The sequence below is a fragment of the Hylobates moloch genome, unplaced genomic scaffold (genome assembly GCF_009828535.3).
Source record: "Hylobates moloch isolate HMO894 unplaced genomic scaffold, HMol_V3 SCAFFOLD_6, whole genome shotgun sequence".
NCBI lineage: Eukaryota > Metazoa > Chordata > Mammalia > Primates > Hylobatidae > Hylobates > Hylobates moloch.
The window spans coordinates 76,376,395-76,399,627 of NW_026652281.1; the positions used below are offsets into that span (position 1 = coordinate 76,376,395).

The 23,233-nt window shown below is 44.7% G+C and overlaps 1 protein-coding gene across 5 annotated transcripts in view; it reads left to right on the forward strand.

Annotated features, from left to right (window-relative positions):
- The first annotated feature begins 439 nt into the window (after positions 1-439).
- TNRC6A (trinucleotide repeat containing adaptor 6A) overlaps positions 440-23,233 on the forward strand; it is a 213,661-nt gene continuing 190,867 nt past the window's right edge. For 3 of the 5 annotated variants that reach the window (XM_058440833.1, XM_058440835.1, XM_058440834.1), the window contains exon 1: positions 440-667. The gene's annotated coding sequence lies outside the window, so the exon portion shown is untranslated. The remainder of the gene's footprint in view (positions 668-23,233) is intronic. The other 2 variants (XM_058440836.1, XM_058440837.1) reach the window with 1 other exon arrangement.

Here is a 23,233-nt window from a genome sequence, read left to right on the forward strand (position 1 = left end):
GAGGCTTGGAAGCTGTGGGGAGGGGAGGCAGCCGAGTTGGGCTTCTAGAACGAGGCGGGATGGTGTGAGCTCAAACGCCCTGCAATTGCTGGAGCAACAGCGGCGACACTTGAGTTATTCACAAAGGCTGGAATTCAAATGAGGCTGGCACCGCTCCAAGTCGCAGTAGCTTAGGAGGAGAGAGAAAGGCATATTAACTATTCATCAAGATCTTTGCGTTGCATGGGCTCTGAGGGTTCTCCATCTGCGTCCCTCCCTCTGTCACTGACTGGGAGTGGGGGGCGGGGGTCCTCCAGAAGCACTTTATCTGTCAGTCTGTGAGCGGGGGCTGGGGGTGGGGGACTGAAGTTAGGCAGATTTGTCTCATCACATGATGGGGGACCTGTATCATGTGATGGCTCCGGTGATGTTGGAGGCGGCATGTGACTCCCAGGGCTACGTGGGTTCAAAAACAATTTAAATACAAAAACACAAGCAGGTTCCCCTCCTCTCCTTTGCCTTTGGTCTGGCTCTCCCCATCGCTGGGTTCGGTGCCTGACTGAATGAAAAACCCGTCGTCTTGCAGCCACTAACCTGTGAGCGCCGGGTACCTGGAGACCAGGCCCCTCTGCTGGGGGCCCCCAGGAGCGGTGCCCCATCATTTTGCAGCCCACTGACTCCCAGCCTGGTAAGTTACTGCACACTTTCAGCAATTATCTGTGAAGCTGTCCTCAACTGCCTCATTAGCATGCGCAGGGCACCCTCGCTGGGCACGTTGGAAGGGAAGTGCCTGCCGGCTCTGGGGAGCTGCGGCTCTCGGGCCCTGCCAAACAGACGCAGCCTTCCTAGGGAGCAGTGGAGCAGCGCTGCGCTGGCTCTGCTGGGGTGGAATGAGCTTCTCCTTCGCTGTCCTCCCTCTCCCTTCCCAGCCCATCTTATTCCCAGCCTCTCCTCTCTCTAGCTTACTCCTCCTAACCTCCCTCACCTCTCACCTTCCCCCTCTCCACCCTCTGCCCTCAGATTTATTTATTTATTTATTTATTTATTTATTTATTTATTTATTTATTTATTTATTTATGAATGACAGAATCTCTCTCCGTCGCCCAGGCTGGAGTGCAGTGGCGCAATCTCAGCTCACTGCAACCTCTGCCTCCCGGGTTCAAGTGATTCTCCTGTCTCAGCCTCTGAGTAGCTGGTATTAGAGGCGCCCACCACCACACCCGTCTAATTTTTTTGTATTTTTAGTAGAGATGGGGTTTCACCATGTTGGCCAGGTTGGTTTCGAACTCCTGACCTCCAGTGGTCTCCCCACCTTGGCCTCCGAAAGAGCTGGGATTACAGGCGTCAACTCCTGAGTCCGGCTGGATTTTCTTTTTTATTCACATACCTTTCTGTCTCCCACTGATTTTCTTAGGAGTTCCTCTCATCCTCTAACCTCGCTTTTTAAAATTATTTTTTTGGATACCTAGATTTTTGTCCTTTCTGGCCAGAATCTGAAAGAACAGCTTCTAAGGACTTGGTAATTGGAAATGTACCTTCTAAAAAAATTTTTTTCACTAAGACAGTGTAGACTGCCCAGTTCCTGTTGTGTGTACGTGCGTGCACGTATGTGTTAAAGGAGATGGATACATTGCTTGGGGCCATCAGAACTGTTTCCTGGGAGGTGGTTTCTTGGCTCCACACCCCAGCTCAGCAAGGGAATGATCAAGTGATAGGAGGCACAGTTACAGAAGTCAGGAGACAAGGCACTCGGACCCCAAACGTCTGACTCTCTGTGAGAGAAACCAGGGCTCAGAGCAGGAGCAAAAAATCTAGTGCTGGATGCACTTGGGCATCGAGAGGCATCTCATAGAGCTGGCTCCGAGTTTGAGGCCACACCTTTGCAGAATGAGGCAGCGTGTGAGCGAATTAGTTTAACGTAATTGCAGTGGAGATGGACAGGGAGAGGACAGATTAGAATGATGTTTAAGGGATAGAAATAACAAGTCTTGCAGATGTATTACATTTACTAGTTGAACCATGGGGAAGCCAAATGTGAATTGTGAAATCATGGCAGTGGCTGGACACAGTGGCTCACACCTGTAATCCCAGCACTTTGGGAGGCTGAGGCAGGCAGATCACCTGAGGTCAGGAGTTCGAGACCAGCCTGGCCAACATAGAAAAAACCCCATCTCTACTAAAAATACAAACATTAGCCAAGCATCGTGGCGCCCATCTGTAATCCCAGCTACTTGGGAGGCTGAGGCACGATAATCGCTTGAGCCCAGGAGGCAGAGGTTGCAGTGAGCCGAGATCACACCACTTAACTCCAGCCTGGGCAACAGAGCGAGACTCCATCTCAATAAAATAAAATGAAATAAAATAAAGTAAAATTAAATTAAATCATGGCAGTATCCGTAGCCCCAGAGAAAGGAGATGGTGGCTGTGTCAAAAGCTTTTGGTTCACTGTCATCTGAGCTATACCAACATCTGTTCAGCAAGAAACTTTTAACAACGACAGAGCAGAATCCACCGAGTGACTCGATGAGAGGGTGCTATTTCTATCCCCATTTCCAAGATGGAGAAACTGAGGCAAGGAGCAGCTCATTAGGTCACTTGCTTAAGGGCACTCAGCTAATAAGTGATAGAGCTAGGATTTAAGCCCAAGCAGTTTTCTCCAGTGCCCACACAGTTAACCACCAGGCAGCTTTGAAAGAAAGCTATCCAGGCTGGGCGCAGTGGCTCATATCTGTAATCCCAGCACTTTGCGGGGCCTAGGCGGCTGGATTGCTTGAACCCAGAAGTTCCAGACCAGCCTGGGCAACATGGCAAAACCTCATCTCTACAAAAAATACAAAAAAAAAATTAGCTAGGTGTGGTGGCATGCACTTGTAGTCCCAGCTACTCAGAAGGAGGATAGCTTGAGCCCAGGAGGTCAAGGCTGCAGTGAGCCATGATTGTGCCACTGCACTCAGCCTGGGTGACAGAGTGAGACCCTGTCTCAAAGAGAAAAAACCAGCTGTCCAACAGTTGCCATGTGACAGTTTGTGCAAGTTTGGGGCTACATTTGTGAACAAAACAGAGACACTCTATTCTCATAGGGTTTATAGTCCAGTGAGGAAAGCAGCTATTAAATCATCATACAAGATGATATATTGTTTCAAAGTGGGGCATTTGCTAAGAAGGAAAGTAATAAGATATGATAAGAATATATAACTGAAGGCCGGGAGTGGTAGTTTACACCTGTAGTCCCAGCTACTCCAGAGACTGACGCAGGAGAATTGCTTGGACCCAGGAAGGAGGCAGAGTTTGCAGTGAGCCGAGATCGCACCATTGTGCTCTAACCTGGGTGACAGAGTGAGACTCTGTCTCAAAAAAAAAAAAAAAAAAGGAATATGTAACTAGAGACATACTTCAGTTGCAGAGGCATAAAAGTGGGGACAGAGTTGGTCAAAAAAGGCCTCTCTGATGATGCAATTTTTAAGTTGGGGTGTGAGAGAGGAGTAAGGGTCAACCAGGTGGCGTGTGTGAAGGTCTTGGGGAGGGCAAGGGCTCAAGAATGCTGGTGGACCAAACACATGGCATATTTCAGACTGTTAGATGAGGCTATCCAGATTATGTGGAGCTCCAAAGCCCTGGCTAATGACTTGGGTTTCATCCTGGGATCAATGAGCAACTATTAAATCATTGTATTGTATTGTATTGTATTGTATTGTATTGTATTGTATTGTATTGTATTGTATTGTATTGTATTGTATTGTATTGTATTGTATTGTATTTACTTATTTATTTAGAGACAGAGTCTTGCTCTGTCGCCTAGGCTGGAGTGCAGTGGTTCGATCTCGGCTCACTGCAACCTCCGCCTCCCAGGTTCAAGCAATTCTACCGCCTCAGCCTCCTGAGTAGCTGGGATTGCAAGTGTCTGCCACCATGCCCAGCTAATTTTCTTTTTTGTATTTTTAGTAGAAACGTGGTTTCGCCATGTTGGTCAGGCTAGTCTCAAAATCCTGACCTCAGGTGATCCGCCTGCCTCGGCTTCCCAAAGTGCTGAGACTACAGGCATGAACTACTGTGCCCAGCCTATTAAAACATTTTAAGTAGGGAAGGAGCATACTTGGATTTGCAACATGAAAAAACGAACACAAGAGGTATATCAGTTTTTCTTGCATTACAGACCACCTCAAAGCTTAGTGGCTTCAAACAACCATCACTTATAGCTCATAACTCTGTGAGTTGGAAGTGGCAGCTGGGATCATCTGGGCACCGCTGCTGTCCTGGCCTGGGTTCACTCGTATAGATAGTCTGTTGGCAGGTTGGTTGAGAGTTGGTTGTTCGTGGATGATCTCACTCAGTTGTCTGCTGATTGGCAGGGGCAATTGAAATTGACCAGGCCACGTGTCTACCTAGCTAGAGGGCTAGCGCAGTCTTTTTCATATGACAGCTGGGTTCCAAACGCAGCAAGAGAAGGGAAGACCCAGTACACAAGCATTGTTCAAGCATTTGCTTGCATTGTGTTTGCAAGGCCCCATGGGCCTAGACAAGTTACGTAGTCAAGCCCAGAGTTAGAGGATGGAAAAAGATACCACTTGTTGGGTGGAGGTACAAAATATTGTGTCTCTTTTTCTCAGACTACTACATGAATTCAAAAGGCTAATAAGCTGGACACGGTCTCCCTCTAATATTGGGAGAAACTGAAAGCCAAGAAGAAATTTGAGGCCAATTTTGTGATTAGAGATACCCTCAGAACTATCATCTATCAGACTTTGTTTTCTGCTTGGAACAAGCATGGGTCTGTTTTGGATATGGATTACAAGGTGGGTGTGGTGAAATAAGATCTCTTCTCACGGGATTTTTTTGGGAATGACTTGGAGTCTTTTGAGATTGTTCCCTGCAAGGAAATTTGGGCCATATGGAACTCAATGCCTTCAGTGTTCTAGACAAGGCAAGAGCACATGCAAAGGCCCTGGGGCTTATTTGGGAAACAGAAGGAAGGCAATTTAATTTAAAGTAATTGCGGTGGACTGGCAGGGTCGCTCATGCCTGTAATCCCAGCACTTTGGGAGAACGAGGCAGGCGGATCAACTGAGGTCAGGAGTTCGCGACCAGCCTGGCTAACACGGTGAAACCCCGTCTCTACTAAAAATACAAAAAATTAGCCGGGCGTGGTGGCGGGCGCCTGGAGTCCCAGCTACTCGGGAGGCTGAGGCAGGAGAATGTCGTGAACCCAGGAGGCGGATCTTGCAGTGAGCCGAGATAGCGCCACTGCACTCCAGCCTGGGCGACAGAGCAAGAATCCGTCTCAAAAAAAAAAAAAAAAAAATTAGCCAGGCATGGTGACGGGCACCTCTCAGCTACTCAGGAGGCTGAGGCGAGAGAATTACTTGAACCTGGGAGGTGGAGGTTGCTGTGAGCTGAGATCTCCCCACTGCACTCCAGCCTGGGTGACAGAGTGAGACTCTGTCTCAAAAAAATAAGTAAATAATTTTTAAAATAAAGTAATTGCAGGGGAGATGGAAAGGGAGTGGACACATGAGAATAATATGTAAGAGGTAAAAATAACTAGTCTTGCTGCTGGATCACATAGAGTAGTTGAAGGAAAGGCACATATTAGAGAAGGCTCACAGGTTGGTAATGCCATGTACTAAGATGGAAAGAAAGACTAGGAGAGGAGAAGAGTATGTTGTTGGGGGAGAGGGCGGGAAGATGTCAACTATTCCATGCTGAGCCCAGTAGACTTGAGATCCCGTGAGACATCCAGAAAGATATACCCTAGACAGTGGGATATGCTCAAAGAGGCTTAGACTTGATATGTAAATTTGGAGACCAGCTGAGATCACTTAGAGAGTGTAAAGAGAGAAATCAAAGGGAAGTGAGACTTGAACTCCAGGCTGCCCACCATTTAGAAATCAGATAATGGAGGCATCCATGCAGGAGATGGAAAGAGGAGGGAAATCGGAGTGTGGGCTCATGAAGCCAAGAGGGCAGAATATTTCAGGAAGGAGAAAGTGACCAACTGGGTCGAAAGTTGCTGAGACGCTGAATAAAATCATCATCTGGGAGAGGGGAAATGAACATTCTAAAGTGAGCAGAGGGTTGCCGGGCAGAGCAGAGTGCTCACTGAGAACACAGAGCATGTGTTTCAAGTCGTAGCTGGGTGTACTGGCTCATGCCTGTAATCCCAGCTACTCAGGAGGCTGAGGTAAGAGGATCCCTTGAGGCCAGGAGTATGAGACAAGCCTGGGCAACATAAAAAGTAACTCACCCTCCCACCCCCACCCCCCCACACATACCCCTACACGTTCTAATTTTTTTTATTTAATTAGCCAGGTATGGTAGCACAAATGTAATCCCAGCACTTTAGGAGGCCGAGACAGGAGGATTACTTAAGGCCAGAAATTAGAAACAAGCCTGGGCAACATAGCAAGACCCCATCTCTAAATTTACTTTTTAATTAGCCAGGCATAGTGGCACATGCCTGTAGTCCCAGCTACTCAGGAGACTGAGATGGGAGGATCACCTGAGCCCAGGAGTTCTAGATGAGCCTGGCCAACATGGTGAAACCTGTCTCTACTAAAAATACAAAAATTAGCCAGGCATGGTGGTGGACACCTGTAATCCCAGCTACTCAGGAGGCTGAGGCACAAGAATCACTTGAACCCAGGAGGCAGAGGTTGCAGTGAGCTGAGATTGCGCCACTGCACTCCAGCCTGGGAGACACAGCGAGACTCTGTCTCAAAAAAAAAAAAAAAAAAAAGGAAGAAGAAGAAGAAAAGAAGATTGTTTAAAAAGTGTTGCTTAACTCCTAAATACATAAGGGAAGGTAGTTCTCTTTTGCTTATTAATTTTTTAGGAGAAAAAGGCATACGAATTTATTAATGTTCATAAACACAGAAGCCACGCAAAATATGAGAGTCTGTTATTTCTATCTTGACAACAGTCAGAAAATATACTCTATATGGTTTTATTCTTTGATATTTGTTAAGATACTCTTTTTGACCCAGCATATGGTCAGTGTGGGCAAAGTTTCCATATGCACTTGAAAATAATGTGTATGGCCAGATGCGGTGGTTCACGCCTGTAATCTCAGCACTTTGGGAGGCTGAGAGGCAGGTGGATCACCTGAGGTCAGGAGTTCGAGACCAGCCTGGCCAACATGGTGAAACCCCGTCTCTACTAAAAATGCAAAAGATTAGCTGGACATGGTAGTGCACGCTACTCAGTAGCCTGAGGCAGGAGAACCGCTTGAACCCTGGCGGCAGAAGTTGCAGTGAGCCGAGATCACGCCATTGCACTCCAGCCTGGGCCACAGAGCAAGACTCTGCCTCAAAAAAATAAATGTGTATTCTGCAATTGTTGGGTATAAAGTTTTATACGTTAGGCCAAACTTGTTAATCATATTGTGCAAGTCTTCTGTAACCTTCTTGACCTTTTGTGTGTGTGCTTGTTTTCTCAGTAAGAGAGAGAAATGTGCCAAAATCTTTAACTGTAATTGTAGATTTATCTATTAGTTTTTTTGAGCATCTTTTTTTTTTTTTTTTTTTTTTGGCAGGTGGTGGGGATGGAGTCCCACTCTGTCGCCCAGGCTGGAGTGCAGTGGTGCAATCATAGCTCACTGCAGCCTCCCACTCCTTGGCTCAGGTGATCCTCCCACATCAGCCTCCTGAGTAGCTGAGACTACAGGTGTATGTCACCACACTTGGCTAATTTTTTAAATATTTTTTGTAAAGACTGGGTCTCACTACGTTGCCCAGGCTGGTCTTGAACTCCTGGGCAATTCTCCCACCTCAGCCTCCCAAAGCGCTGGGGTTACAGGCATGAGCCACCACCCCTGGCCAAGATAATTTAATAATCCTAATGCCTAGTGTGATTGTGTGATTAAGAATTATGCTTCTTTTATTGCTTCTTGGCCTTTTGGCTAGGATCAAATATGGAGAAATATGCTTCTTTTATTAATTGTATTATTTATACAACAAACTTATATAGCACTTACCCTGTGTCAAGTATGTTATTACTAAAAGCTCATGTAATCCTCATAACAACCCCAGGAGGTAGGTATTGATATTATACCCATTGCAGAGATAAGGAAACTGAGGCATGGAGCGACTAAATAACTCACCCAGAGTCGTGCCTTGTAAGTGGTTGAGCCAGGCTATGTTATCTCTCCTCCATTCTTCAGCTACGCCTGCTGAGAATGAAACAGTTCATATCCATGGATGAGAAGGGCATCTTATCCCCTGCACAGTTCTGGAGATGTGTAGAAGACATTTGATTTTATCTATGCCATTCAATTTGAATTATTTTATTTTATTTTATTTTATTTTATTTATTTATTCTGAGACAGAGTCTCACTGTGTTGCCTAGGCTGGAATGCAGTGACACGATCTCAGCTCATAACCTCTGCCTCCCAGGTCCAAGCAATTCTCGTGCCTCAGCCATCTTAGTAGCTGGAATTACAGGCATGCGGCACCACACCCGGCTAATTTTTGTGTTTTTTTATTTGTTTATTTGTTTGTTTTGGTAGAGATGGGGTTTCGCCATGTTGCCCAGACTGGTCTTGAACTCCCAGCCTCAAGTGATCTGCCCGCATCAGCTTCCTAAAGTGCTGGAGTTACTGGCGTGAGTCACTGCACCCAGCCTATGCTTTTTTCAAGGCTGTGACTGAGCTGCGTTCTGTTAGGAGTAATTACAGAAAGCATCAATTGAACACTTTGCATGTGCCAGCCACTGAGCTAGGTATTTTGCCTAGTGGTATATCCTATTTTCTAAACAGTACCCTACTCCTGGTAGGCCCTCAGCAACTATTTGTCAAATAAATGTGGAATGACTTTAATCCCCATAGCTTTATGGTGTAAATATAATTATGATTCCCATTTTACTGGTGAAACAACTGAGGCTCCAAGTAGTTAACCTGCCTAGTGAATGATCTGTAGACAACAGCAGTGTGATTATATCACCCAGCAAGTACACAAGATGATCTATTAGGGTGAAGAAGGAAAACAATGGGACCTCTATTTATATGTATTCCTTACATCATTCCTTTTACTTTCCATTTCATGATTTTTTTTTTTGAGACAAGGTCTCACTCTGGCATCCAGGCTGGAGTACAGTGGTACAACCATGGCTCACTGCAGCAAGCCTCCCACCTCAGCCTCCTTGAGTAGCTGGAACCACAGGCACATGCCACCACATCTGGCTTTTTTTTTTTTTTTTAAAGTAGAGATGGGGTTTCATCATGTTAGCCAGGCTGGTCTCAAACTCCTGGCCTCAAGCGATCCACCCACCTTGGCCTCCCGAAGTGCTAGGATTACAGGTGTGAGCTACAGTTCCTGGCCAATGTTTTTGTAATATACTGAATAGTACAGTAGTTCGTATATAAAAGCTATACATAATAAATAAATACACACATTTGCAGAGATACAGGCTTAAAATGCATACCAATGAAGTGAATTTTCGAAAGAATTTTAAAACCATTGCTCTAAGCCACTACTCTGTACTTTTTCTTCAAAGAGAATGTAACAGATTCATTTATAGTTTTCTTAATTGCCATGAGAACTAAAGATACATTCTTGCTGCCTTGATTGGGCTGTTTTCTGAGTATCCATAGACAATATCCGCACCATAGCTTGGAGTTAGTGAATTTAGAAACTTCACCTATTATTGTAGGTCTCACTCTCAGAGACTAAATTGGAGAAGGGAAAATAGAGAATGTATTCTCTTTGTGTCATGAATTTAAGTAGCTGCTATTATAGATGCAATAAGAATTAATTCTGTTCCCCCACTGCCTGAGAATAATATTTGAAGGCAAGAAATTGCCTGTTCATTGAGGCATAAGTCAATAAGTAGAGTCAACTAATGATAGAGCAGGGAACAATCAGATACAATGTAGTAAATTATGTTCTGTCATAGTGTAATTCTTAATAACTCAGCTGTCACTCTAGACATGTTCACATTTTTGTCTGGAGAATGGAAAGAAATAAAATTTTAGCTATATTACAGACAAGGTAAAAATCCTGGGATGTGGGTGGAAGGAAAGACTTCACAGAAAATACTCTTGCACTGGAAGATGAAGGGTGAGTGAAAGTTCATCAGGATGATAAGGAGAGGAACGTCAGAGAATGTCCCTGACACGGGGAACAACACAGCCACGGGTACAAGAGGAAAGGTCTGTTGTACAGGGGCTGTGTGTGAGACAGCGCAGGAGCAGATATCAGAGAAGCTGGGCAGGAAACATGGTATGGACATTCAGAATTAGACAATAGGCCAGGTGTGGTGGCTCACGCCTGTAATCTCAGCACTTTGGAAGGCCAAGGTGGGCGGATCACTTGAGCCTAGGAGTTCGAGACCAGCCTGGGCAACAAAGCAAGACCCTGTCTGTACAAAAAATTAAAAACTTAGCCAGATGTGATGGTGCATACCTGTAGTACCAGCTTCTTGGGAGGTTGAGGTGGGAGGATCACTTGAGCCCGGGAATTTGAGGCTACACTGAGCTATGATCGCACCACTGCACTCCAGCCTAGGAGACAGAAAGCAAGACCTGGTTTCAAAAAAAAAAACAAAAAAAGAACTATATGAGCTTAGGATCATCAGATCCCTGCTTGGCCTTGAATTATCGTACTAGCTTCGTGGCCTTGAGCAAGTACTTCTGCAAGCCTCAATTTCCCTATCTATAAACTCATAATAACAATCATTGTACCCACCTGTTGGGGTTATTGTGCGTTTGAAAGAAGAGTATCTGTTTGCAATGCTACCTGATCACAAGGGAAGGTCTCAGTAAAGGGAGGTGGTATTGTTGGTAGTGTTGTTATAATGCTAGTCAAGGAACTAGATTATGGAATGCCTTATATACCAAGTCAAAGAGTTCAGGTTTTATCTCTTGGGTCACTGTTTCTAAAATGCAATGTTTGTTCCTAAGTGGCTCAGGCTGGGTGTGGTGGCTCAGGCCAGGTGCAGCGGCTTATGCCTGTAATCCCAGCACTTTGGGAGGCCGAGGCGGGCAGATTACCTGAGATCAGGAGTTCGAGACCTTCTTGACCAATATAATGAAACCTTGTCTCTACTAAAAATACAAAAATTAGCTGGGCATGGTGGCATGCCCCTGTAATCCCAGCTACTCGAGAGGCTGAGACAGGAGAATCACTTGAACCGGGGAGGCGGAGGTTGCAGTGAGCCGAGATCGTGCCATTGCATTCCAGCCTGGGCAAAAAGAGCGAAACTCCGGCCAGGCGTGGTGGCTCACGCCTGTAATCCCAGCACTTTGGGAGGCCGAGGCGGCGGGTGGATCACGATGTCAAGAGATGGAGACCATCCTGGCCAACATGGTGAAACCCTGTCTCTATTAAAAATATAAAAATTAGCTGGGCCTGGTGGCGGGTGCCTGTAGTCCCAGCTACTTGGGAGGCTGAGGCAGGAGAATTGCTTGAACCCAGGAGGTGGAGGTTGCAGTGAGCCGAGATCACGCCATTGCACTCCAGCCTGGGTGACAGAGCAAGATGTTGTCTCAAAAAAAAAAAAAAAAAGAATGAAACTCCAACTCAAAGAAAGAAAGAAAAACAGTATTCAAGTTGTTTAGCAGTTTCTGTTTCTATACAAATAATTTTAAAAAAACATGTGCTTAAGCATTTCACGAATTTGAAATAGACGAAAAATTACCAAATACTGTTATGGTCTCAATAATGGTTCAAGGGTGCAGATAGTTCAAATAGGTCACATTCTTAACAAGGTATAGTTAAAATTCAGTTACTAGAATATGGTAATTTTTTTTTTTTTTTTTTAGACAGTCTCTCTCTGTCGCCCAGGCTGGAGGGCAATGGCATGATCTTGGCTCACTGCAACCTCCACCTCCCAGGTTCAAGCGGTTCTTGTGCCTCAGCCTCCCAAGTGGCTGGAATTACAGGCGTGTGGCACCACACCCAACTAATTTTTGTATTTTTAGTATAGGTGGGGTTTCATCATGTTGTCCAAGCTGGTCTCGAACTCCTGACCTCAGATGATCCACCCACCTTGGCCTCCCAAAGTGCTGGGATTACAGATGTGAGCCACCGTGCCCGGCCAACCTTTCTTAGCTAGATCATTGGTATATTATTGTTTATATGTGTAACGTGTGCATTTTTTCCTGTTACTATTATGTTATGGCTCTGATTAACAAAAATAGCTTAATGACTAAAAAGTGTTTCATCAGAGTATAAAAGCAATAATAAAAATAGTAGTACAAACACTGCAACTCGGAAGCATAATTAGCGAACAGGACTTCAGGATCTGCCGGGACAGAGCATCTGTGAATATGATGATTTCACCCCAGCAGCTGAAAGAGAAAGTGTGAATGGAAAGCAAGGCTATGAGTATCTGAAAATTGGATTTTTATTGAACAAGGGATTTATCTTCCTAGTGTCTCCAATGTATATTATATTAGAAAACTTTATCAGATAGCTTCCTGATGCTATAGGACATTTCACATCGCTTCCAAAATAGAATAACCTGTCTGGCCAACCAGTGTTTTTTCCTGAACCAAGTACAAAAGAATATTTTTTAGTGGCCAGCCATGGTGGCTCATGTCTATAATCCCAACACTTTGAGAGGCCAAGGTGGGAGGATCTCTACAGCCTAGGAACTCAAGACCAACATGGCAAGACTCTATCTCTAAGAAAAAATAAAAAAAAAGATAGAATATTTTCCAGCATCCAATTGATTAATTTTCTTTCTAAATGCAAAGAAGGCCAGGTGCTGTGGCTCATGCCTGTAATCCTGGCACTTTGGGAGGCCGAGGCAGGTGGATCACCTGAGGTCAGGAGTTCGAGACCAGCCTGGCCAACATGGTGAAACCCTGTTTCTGGTAAAAACACAAAAATTAGCAGGGTGTGGTGGTGCATGCCTGTAATCCCTGGGAGGCTGAGGCAGAAGAATTGCTGGAACTCAGGAGGCAGAGATTGCAGTGAGCTGAGATCGCACTACTGCACTCCAGCCTGGGTGACAGAGACTGCATCTCAAAAAAGAAAAAATAATAATAATAATTGCAAAGAGGACAAAACAGCAAAAGCAGATGCAAGCCATACTGTTTTCAACATGCCTCCAAAATCAACCCCAAGTTTAGGACAAACAGAACGCTAGGAGAGAAAGCAAAACTAGCCAGAGCCAGAAGCAAACCTGGTGACGAGGTTGTATGTGACATAGCACAAATGGCAATAATAGTTCTATTATATGGTGGAACTACCATTATTATCACGATGCCAGCCAATATGATATTTTACAGTTGAGTGAAACTACTGGTGGAAAAGGTAAGAACCAGCTCTTTTTATCTGTGCAGTACATAGGTGAATGAGAAAGACACACTTGATCATTTCGAGTTCCAGTTATCACTGAAAAGCAAAATACAAAAGCAATTTGATGTTTCACCTAATGTTGTTTTGTAAGCTGATGCAGTTTGGAAGTGTATTTGACATTGCTAACAGAGGAACCACTGTGTGTATAGCCAAGAAAATTTGGTGCATCAGTATCTACTGCTACAATCATGCAAAGCAACCATCCAAGCCAGTCAGTTAAGTGATAAGAATTTATTTATTTATTTATTTTATTTATTTTTTTGAGAGGGAGTCTCGCTCTGTCACTCAGGCTAGAGTGCCATGGTGCGATCTCAACTCACTGCAAGCTCCGCCTCCCAGTCTCACGACATTCTCCTGCCTCAGCCTCCTGAGTAGCTGGGACTACAGGCACCCGCCACCACGTCCGGAGAATTTTTTGTATTTTTAGTGGAGACAGGGTTTCACCATGTTAGCCAGGATGGTCTCGATCTCCTGACCTCATGATAAGAATTTGTCTCATGAGTCTGCAGACCAGGCTGGGTCATTCTTCATGTATCAGCTGGGCTCACTCAGGTGTCAGTGCTCACATGTGGGCAGGGCCCACTACATAATTTGTGGAGCCCAGTACAAAATGAAAACACAGGGTCCTTTATTTAAAAATTATGAAGAATTTCAAGGCTGGACATGGTGGCACACACCTGTAATCCTAGCACTTTGGGAGGCTGAGGTGGGTGCTTGAGTCCAGGAGTTCAAGATCAGCCCGGGCAATATAGTGAGACCTTGTCTCTAAAAAAATTAAAATAAAATAAAATCAGCAGAGCATGGTGGCGTGTACCTGTAGTCCCAGCTATCAGGAGGGTAAGGTGGGAGGATTGGTTGAGCCCAGGAGTTGGAGGCTGCAGTGAGCTATGATCGCACCACTGCACTCCAGCATGGGTAAAGGAGCAAGAGCCTGTCTCAAAAAAAAAATAAAAAATAAAAAAAAGAATTTCAAGAGGATGGCAACAGCATTAGCATTAAAGCAAATGGTTCTTTTCTTAGCACTGGGCTCTATGCAACTGCAAAGGTCATGTAGTGATGAAGCCAGTGCTGGCCGTAGGTCACATACGCGGCTCTGCTGCTCTTGGCTGGGTTCTTTCACCTGTCTGGGCATCAGCTGGCTGTTGGCTAGCTGGGACAACTCGGGGTAAGTCCACTCCGTTCCATGGGTCACATCCCCCAGCAGGCTCGCGTACACGTTTCTTACCACACAGACAGAGGAGCAAGAGCACACAAGCCCAAATGTGCGTGTGGATTCCAAATCTCTGCTCACGTCACATTTGCTGACATCCCATTGGGTCACAGCAGGACACGTGGCCATCTCAGAGCAAAAGTGGGAGGTGCTACAGCATTATACAGCAGAGGGCATGAATACAAGGAGGGCTGAAGAAGGAGGGCCATTTTTGTCGTCTACCTTCCTTGACTACTCAAAAATAGTTGCATCTGAGTGCCCGGGCTGGAATGCAGTGGTGCGATCATGGCTCACTGCAGCCTTGAACTCCCAGACCCAAGTGATCCTCCCACCTCAGCCTTCCAAGTAGCTGGAACCACAGGCACGCATCACCACATCTGGCTAATTTCTTATTATATTTTTTCTAGAGATGAGAGCTTCCCTATGTTGCCCAGGCTGGCCTCAAACTTCCGGGCTCAAGTGATCCTCCTGCCTTGGCCTCCCAAAGTGCTGGGATTACAGGCATGAGCCACCGCACTCAGCAAAGGACAGTTGTTCAACAGCATACATCCTGACCTTAAGTGCTGACGAAGTAATAAAAATTGTTATCACAATCAAACGTCAGTCACTGAACAGAGGTCTTTTCTGAGTGTTTTGGGAAGAAATGGTTGGTGTGTGCTAAAACTGCTTTTCCACCCCAAAGCATACCAGCTCTCCCAGGGGAAGGTGCTCATGTGAATAATTGAAGGAGGTGATGAGATTTCTTTATATAATACTAATAAGGCCATAAAAGACCAGAAATCATAGACCCGCTCCCTGTCGTCCTTGTCATTATCTATTTGGTGGAGAAATGTTATCTCTATGATTTCAAGTAGCGTGTCGACACATTATGGCCAGTAGCTTGAAAAACTTGAACCCGTCATTTTAGGCCCAACATAATAGGAGATTCAGAGCTAAGGATAAGGTATCAGGAAATTGAACTGTGATGCACGAGGCTTTGTTGGCAGGCATTGACTCTTCCCTAACAGTTGATTTTCTTCATTCCATGGAGAAAGAAATCAATTATTGAGCATATTTTAAAACCCCATGCCAGGCCGGGTGCTGCAGCTCACGCCTGTAATCCCAGCACTTTGGGAGGCTGAGGCGGGTGGATCACAAGGTCAGGAGTTTGAGACCAGCCTGACCAACATGGTGAAACCCCGTCTCTACTAAAAATATAAAAATTAGCAGGGCATGGTGGCACGTGCCTGTAATCCCAGCTACTCAGGAGGCTGAGGCAGGAGAATTGCTTGAACCTGGGAGGTGGAGGTTGCAGTGAGCCGAGATCGCACCATTACACTCTAGCCTGAGCTAGAGTGTTAAATTTGTTTATATTTATTCTTCCAGTACAGTGGCTCTCAGATACATATCTCTGACCCCATCCGAGAGATTCTAATTTATTTGGTCTGCACTGTACTCTGGACACCAATAGTTTTTTTTCAACTTTTATTATAGATTCAGGGGTTACATGTGCAGGTTTGTTACAAAGGTATATTGCATGATGCTGAGGTTTGGAGTAAGAATGCCCTGGTAGTAAGCATAACACACATTTAGTTTTTTTCTCTTGCCCCACTTCCTCCCTCTCCCATCTTGTCCTCCCCAGTGGACACCAATATTTTTTAAACCCTCTTCAGATTGCTCCAATGTGCCGCCAGGTTTCAGAATCACAAATCTAGTGGTCACTCTTGGTTTTTATTTGTTTTTAAAATGTTTTATTATAAAATACCATATGTACAGAAATATAACACACAGGAAAAAAAGAACATAAAGCAAACAAAGCTAAACATTTTTACATTGAGAAATGAAATATTGCCAGCACCCCAGAAGCTGCCCACATGACTCATTGCAATGTATCTGAAATTTCATAACAGATATCTTTCTATGAGAATCTAGACTTATTCTGCCTCTGTAGCCTTCCTTGGAGCAATTCAAGCCATAGCATACTTTCAAGCCTTTTCCTGCTTGAACAACACTGAAATCTGATGAAATCATAGCTCCAAATTTAAAATTTTTTTTTACATATACACATTCACATTTATGTAAAGCATATGTTTTACCAGGCTTTTTTTAGATAGTATTTTTTTTTTTTTTTTTGAGACGGAGTCTCGTTCTGTCGCCCAGGCGGGAATGCAGTGGCACTATCTCCGCTCACTGCAAGCTCCGCCTCCCGGGTTCACGCCATTCTCCTGCCTCAGCCTCCTGAGTAGCTGGGATTACAGGCACCCGCCACCATGCCCGGCTAATTTTTTTGTACTTTTTAGTAGAGACGGGGTTTCACCATGTTAGCCAGGATGGTCTCGATCTCCTGACCTCGTGATCCACCGCCTCAGCCTCCCAAAGTGCTGGGATTACAGGCTGGAGCCACAGTGCCCAGCCTGTTTTGTTTTTTTTTTTTTTTTATCTTCAAATTCCTTTCTCTACAATTTGCAGTGGTGTCAGACGCTAAAGCATCAGTCCAAATGAGAATTCCATAAAGTTCAGGAGTAAATGTATGGCCCAACCAGGTAGTTTATATTCTAGAGATGGGACCCTGTATCCTTCTTGGTAGCTAAATATTATCTGGGGTACTGCTCACCTGCTGCAGCTTCTGTGGCTAACCCGAAGTGTCCTAGCTTGGAGGGCTACACATGTGGCTGTGACCTGGAGCAGTCATTGGTGACAGCCTTTCCTTCTCCTCCTCCACATCAGCCTCGATTGTTTCAGAGGCCCTGTTAAGAAAGGCTCTGCTTCACAATCCAGGTCAGCTTTCAAGTTCAGTGCCTTCCCCAGGCAAATTATTTATTCCCTTGTTCAAAAAGTAGCTCTGGGGTCTTCATTCTCAGCGCTTGATCATCCTGGAGCTACCAGGCAGAAGGGCGGCATCTGACCCAGCTGGGGCCCCGTAAAATTAATTAATTATCTTGATGACTGCCCTGGGAGACCTCTCTCGCTCTTAATATTTGTTTACTCTGATCTTGGATTTCCCGCAGGCTTCCTTGGGAAGAACTGCCTTCCCTTAGGAGTGTTTAGCATTGAGTTTCTCTACCGTGGTTCTGCCATTGATTTGACCCCTGATGTGTTCTTATAGGATTTCCTCACAATTTCTGATCTGCTAACAGGTCTCTTTCATGTTTTCTTTTCTTGCTTTTTTTTTTTTTTTTTTTGACGGAGTCTCGCTCTGTCGCCCAGGCTGGAGGGCAGTGGCACGATCTCGGCTCACTGCAACCTCTGCCTCCTGGGTTCAAGTGATTCTCCTGCCTCAGCCTCCCGAGTAGCTGGGATTACAGGCGCCCGCCACCATACCCGGCTAATTATTTGCATTTTTAGTAGAGATGGGGTTTCACCATGTTGGCCAGGCTGGTCTCAAACTCCTGACCTCGTGATCCGCCCACCTCAGCCTCCCAAAGTGCCAGGATTACAGGCATGAGCCACGGCACCTGGCCATCTTTCTTGTTTTCTAGCAATTTTGGATTTACATGTAAAATTTGTATGTATGTATAAATATAAAATATACAGTTGATGCTTGAATAACATGGGTTTGAACTGCACCATTTACTTATACGTGGATTGTTTTCAATAAAAGTCACACCAAGGGCCAGGCTCACCCCTGTAATCCCAGCATTTTGGGAGGCCAAGGCAGCTGGATCACCTGAGGTCAGGAGTTCGAGACTAGCCTGACTGACATGGTGAAACCCCGTCTCTATTAAAAATACAAAAAATTAGCTGGGCATGGTGGTGGGCACCTGTAATCCCAGCTACTCAGGAGGCTGAGGCAGAAGAATCGCTTGAACCTAGGAGGCAGAGGTTGCAGTGAGCTGAGATCACACCATTGCACTCCAGCCTGGGTGAGAGAGTGAGACTCCATCTCAAAAAAAAAAAAAAAAGTTATACCAAGTGTGCCTGCCTCTTCTGTCTCCCTTTCTACCTTCTCCACCTCTGCCACCTCTGAAACAGCAAGAGTAACCCCTCTTCTTCCTCCTCCCCATCAACCTACTCAAACTGAAGGTGACGAAGATGAAGACCTTCATGATGAACCACTTCTACTTAATGAATAGTAAATCTCTTTTTGTTTCCTTGTGATTTTCTTAATATTGAAGACAGTATATAATACATATAACATACAAAATACATGTTAACTGACTGTTTATGTTATCCATAAGGCTTGCACTCAATAGTAGTCTATTAGTAGTTCAGTTTTTGGGGAGTCAAAAGTTACATGTAGATTTTCAATGTCGGTGCCCCTAACTCCCACATTGTTCAAAGATCCACTGTATTTTTTTTTTCTGTCATTTTAGTCGGATTTGGAGTGATCATGGGAGACAGACACCCAGGCTCAAAAAATAAAATGGTGAGAATGGCATATAATGGCATTTCACAGGGAACAGCTACAATTTTAGCACCTGAATTTGAGCTTTAGTGCATAGACAAGTATATTTACAGTTCCTTATATTTTAACTAACATGCAATTTATTAAAGTTGTAAATGTAAAAACCTAGTTTTCCCGAGGCCTTTAACGTAACTCATGAATCATATTATTATTCTTATAAATCTAGTATATCTTATCTGAAGTTATGTATATTTTTTATTTGTTCTTGTATCAATGTTAAATTGTAAATGTGACATAATAAACTCCCCTAAATATTTAACATCATTTAAAAGCCTGCTTAATAAATTTTCCTTCAGCTTTGTCATTTTTAACCACAATTACAAATCTGAATCTCCTAAGTGCTTCAAACATCTGACAAGGCTGACTTATAAATCCAACAAACAGAATTGCTAAGTGCGTAAACACTATTTACAAACCTAGTAAGTCTGAAATTATTTATTAATCCAGAAATTTTTAAACATTCAGTTTCAGCCTAAATAAATCAAATTCTCTTAAATATTTTTAATTAAATTTACAAATCTTATATCAATCAAACTGTTAACTCACCATTCCGCTTAGAGCAACAGTTGTGCTTGTTGGTTTTGCTTTAAATTTATGTCCATAAATCTCCAGTTGACCGCCCAGTACTGCCCCCTAATATATTCACTTTTCTGTTTTCCCAGATAACTATTATTTTTGGAGGAGGAGAAAGATAGTCATTTATTAGCCTTTTTTAAAAATTTATTTTTAATTGTAGTAAAATACACATAGACCAGGTACAGTGGTTCACGCCTGTGATCTCACTGCTTTGGGAGGCCGAGGCAGGTGGATTGTTTGAGTCCAGGAGTTTGAGACCAGGCTGCAAAATCCTGACTCTACAAAAAAGTTAGCTAGGTGTGGTGGAGCGTGCCTGTTATTCCCAGCTACTCAGGAGGCAGAGCCAGGAGGATCACCTGAGCCCAGGGAGATCAAGGCTGCAGTGAGCTATGATCACACCACTGCACTCCAGCCTGGGTGACAGAGTGAGACCCTGTCTCAAAAAAAAATGCACATAGCATAATATTTGCCATCTTAACCATTTTCAAGTGTCCTATATAAATTTCATAACTTATTCCTCCCTAATTCTCACTTATTATTTAATTGTGAATATTAGAAGCAATTAGAAAAGAATGTTATATTTTTTCTTCCCACTACCAGATCTACCAACCTAACTATACCTGGGCCAATCTAATCTGCTTTCTCTTCTTTTATAGTGGAGGAATTGTCCATAGACCTCCTTAAGCCAATTCCTGCATTCAAGCCTTGGATCTGATCCTATCTCTCACCTGCTCAGGGACTCTGCTCCCAACACCACCCCCATTCACTTCTCATCATCAACATTTCCCTCTACTGGATCATTTCCATCAGCATCTGGAAGTGCTATCTTTAAAAACACAAAGCAAGGGCCAGGCACAGTGGCTCACATCTGTAATCCCAGCACTCTGGGAGGCTGAGGCAGGAGGATCATTTGAACCAGGAGTTAGAGACCAGTCTGGGCAACGTAGCGAGACCTTGTTTTACAAAAACAAACAACAGCAACAAAAAACATAAAACAAAGCTTTCTTTGGCTCTCCTTCTCCCTCTAGCTACTACCTCTTTATAGGAAAAATATTTTCAAAGAGCTGTCTACGTTTGCTTCCCTCCCACCTCACCTCCTATTCTCCTATTCTCTCTTGAACCCACTCTAATACAGCTCTAAGGCCTCATGCTGTAGGGAGCCCCACACTGGTCATCCTACAGCTGTGCTCTCCCCTTTAGGCAAGGGATTCACAGGTCCAAACAAATATGGCTAGTCAGAAGTTGTCCCTTCACGGACTCTACTCAGAGTACCTAAAACCCTGGGATTCCCTGTCTAAATGGCCCTAAGCCAGTTCCCAGTGCCTGGGAGAGGCTGCTGTCCAGATCCAAGGGATGTGGTATGTGTATCTCTATACCTAAGAGATGGCTGTTTGCTGGGGTGGAGGTGGGAAGGAGCGTGTTGGTGGAGCTTAGACATTCAGCCTAGAGGGTCCATGCTTGTACATACAGATGAAGGCAAGAAAGAAAAAAAAAGGGACCAGCCCTCCCTGTGCCAATTCATTCTGGAGAAGAACTCTTGGAATCAGAGAATTCTAAATTTGAAACTTGCCTTCCAAACACATATGGTGAATATGCATTTGTCAAGGTAAGAGGATAACATCTATTTTATTTAGCAGCTTGCTTGGCTGATAGCATTTAGTATTTAAACATATGGTGTGTAGATCTCCACTTGTACTTTTGGCCCATGCCCTACAACTGCTTGAGAAACCTGTCTGGTGAAGGTCACAGATTTTCTTCAGTTTGCCTATCCAGTGGCCAAGTCTCAGATGTCATCTTTCTCAACCCCTCAGTGACATTCGACACAATATATTACTTTCTTCTCTCGAGTTCCAAGACAACCCACTCTTGGTTTGCCCCTATTCTTTCTCGGTCCTTTTGTTTGTTCCTAATCCTCTTCCCACTTATTGTAAATATTAGAACATCCTAGGGGCTGGGTGCGGTGACTCACACCTGTAATCCCAGCACTTTGGGAAGCCGAGGTGGGTGGATCACTTGAGGTTAAGAGTTCGAGACCAGCCTGGCCAACATGGCAAAACCACATCTCTACTAAAAATACAAAAATTAGCCTGGCGTGGTGGCACACGACTGTAGTCCTAGCTACTTGGGAGGCTGAGGCATGAGAATCACTTGAATCCAGGAGGCGGAGGTTGCAGTGAGCCAAGATCATGCCACTGCACTCCAGCTTGGGTTACAGAGCAAGACTCCACCTTAAAAAAAAAAAAAAAAAAAATCCTAGGGTTCAGTCTTCAGACTTGGACTCCACTTAAGTCCTTTTCTTGTTTGTTTGGGTTTTTTTTTTGGAACAGGGTCTCACTCTGTTGCCCAGGCTGGAGTGTGGTGACTCGATCATAGCTCACTGCAGCCTCAGCCTCCTGGGCTCAAGGGATCCTCCTATCTCAGCCTCCTGAGTAGCTGGGTCCACAAGTGTGCACCACCACACCCAGCTACTTTTTTTTAATAGACAGGGTCTTGCTATATTGCCCAGGCTGGTCTTGAACTCCTGGGCTTAAATGATTCTCCTGCCTCTGCCTCCCAAAGTGCTGGGATTACAGGTGTGAGCCACTACGCCCAGGGTCTTTCCTTGTTTGAAAGTCTCATATCTGTAAATATCATCTACAAGTTGACAACATACTTCTCGTCTCCCATAACCAGCTACCTGCTGATCATCCCCCTGTGGTTTATTGAACAGGCATCTCAAAATGTACAGGTCCAAACCAGAATTCTTGATTTTCCCTCAAAACAAACGTATCTCTCTCCCAACCTCCAATATCTTTCCCAACTGAAGAAATTCCACCACCATCCACCTAGTTGTTTAATCCCACACTCTAGAAGTCTTTGATTCCTTATTGTCGCCACACCCTACACACAATCCATAGTCAAGTTCCTCTGGCCCTACCTTCCAAACATAATTCCCGGCTATTCATTTCTCTCCGTTTACACTTTCACCATCCTCTTCCAAGCTGATATCGTTTTCACCTGGACTGGGTAAGACTCCCAACTGGCCCCTCAGCTTCCATTCATTCATACCTTCCTCACTACAGACCTTTCATCTTACAGCCACCCCCAAAGTCTTCTAAAATCATAAATTAGATCCCATGATACCCCTACTCAAAATCTACCAATGAGTTGTCTTCACATTAAAAATAAAATCTGGGGCCAGACACAGTGGCTCTCGCTGGTAATCCCAGCACTTTGGGAGGCTGAGGCGGGCAGATCACTTGAGGTCACGAGTTCAAGACCAGCTTGGCCAACATGGCAAAACCCTGTCTCTACTAAAAATACAAAAATTAGCTGGGTGTGGTAGTGCATGCATGTAATCCCACTACTTAGGAGGCTGAGGCAGGAGACTCACTTGAACCTGGGAGGCAGAGGTTGCAGTGAATCGAGATTGCGCCATTGCACTCCAGCCTGGGTGACAAGAGCAAAACTCAGTCTCAAAAAAAAAAAAGTTAAAAATTAGCCGGCATGGTGGCACCTGCCTGTAGTCCCAGCTACCCAGGAGGCTGAGGAGGGAGGATCACTTAAGGCCCGGAGTTTGAGGCTAGAGTAATCCATAATCACACCACTGCACTCCAGCCTGGGTGACAGAGCAAGACCTTCTCTTAAAAAAAAAAAAAAAATCCAGACTTCTCAACATGGTCTGCAAGGCCCTATATCACCAGGCACTTGCTTTGTTCTGGAACTTCCTCTCACTCACTCTGTTGCAGCCACAGTGGCTGCTTTGCAGGTACTTGAACCTACCAAGCTTGCTCTGGCCGCAGAGCCTTT